Genomic DNA, 1,090 nt, shown 5'->3' with positions numbered 1-1,090 from the left:
AAGATATGTCTGAAATTTACATTCAGATAGTTCAACAACATCACAAATGAGAAATACAGATAAAGCAAATCTGGCAAAATTATTTAATCTAGACAATGAGTACATGCTAGTATTTACTAGTAAACATGAATTTAGGATTTGATTAAGGTGACAGATATTTTAAAGGCATAACAATTCATAATCATCACTAATTCACAAACTATGCATTACATAGTTGCTACAATATAATGGTAGAGTACTTATATTTTATATTATTTATTTTTAATCATTCTAATCAATATTTAAAGACTGGTGAAAATATACATATACTCACATTGTACTTTTCATCTATTCTTTGATTAGTCTTCTTTAATTCACCAGATGGGGTCAAAGATGGTTTAAAATAAGTATTTCGGTTTGTTGCTATGGAAACCAGCTTTGGGGTTATGAGTCTCTGAACAGGGGGATACTGAGAATCCACCTGATAGGTAAACAGAAATCAAAGACATTTATTTTCATATAAATCGATATAAACATATAAATCAAGAGGAAAAATTGGTAATAGAGCCAAGGGTATGTATCTATTTATATACATGTGCACATAAAAATACACATATACATATGTATAATTCTAAAAATGGTTCCGCAGATAGACTATATTTTATTTCAGACTTAGTGACTTTTCACATACATGCACATACACGTATACACACAAAAACGGAACTATATTTAAAACAGCTCCACAAATCTAAGTTTTACAGGGTGAATTTTAAACACATGAAGTAAAATTGATTTTTGTCACATTTTCCCCAAATTAGTCTGTATTTTTTGTAGCTGCAAATAGAATATTTTTAAACTAGCTATAAAAATATTTTAATTCCTTAAGAATGTGAGCAAATCCATCTGCAAGTTGATCTCCCCCAAACCAAAAATCTTAGAAAGACTAACTGGTAAATAAATCACTGTAAGACTTTCAGATCCTTTTTTTTTTTTGAGACAGAGTCTCACTGTGTTACCCGGGCTAGAGTGCCGTGGCGTCATCCTAGCTCACAGCAACCTCAAACTCCTGGGCTCAAGCGATCCTCCTGCCTCAGCCTCCCAAGTAGCTGGG

At 31.9% G+C, this 1,090-nt stretch overlaps 1 protein-coding gene across 1 annotated transcript in view; it reads right to left on the bottom strand.

Annotated features, from left to right (window-relative positions):
• The window catches only part of NUP153 (nucleoporin 153kDa), a 98,573-nt gene that overhangs the window by 55,768 nt on the left and 41,715 nt on the right, over positions 1 to 1,090 (bottom strand). The gene's annotated exons all lie outside the window — the stretch shown is intronic.

This window comes from Propithecus coquereli, unplaced genomic scaffold (assembly GCF_000956105.1).
Source record: "Propithecus coquereli isolate 6110/MARCELLA unplaced genomic scaffold, Pcoq_1.0 Scaffold194, whole genome shotgun sequence".
Classification (NCBI taxonomy): Eukaryota; Metazoa; Chordata; class Mammalia; order Primates; family Indriidae; genus Propithecus; species Propithecus coquereli.
The sequence above is the reverse complement of the archived record's forward strand: the minus strand, read 5'-3'. Positions and strand labels throughout refer to the sequence as shown.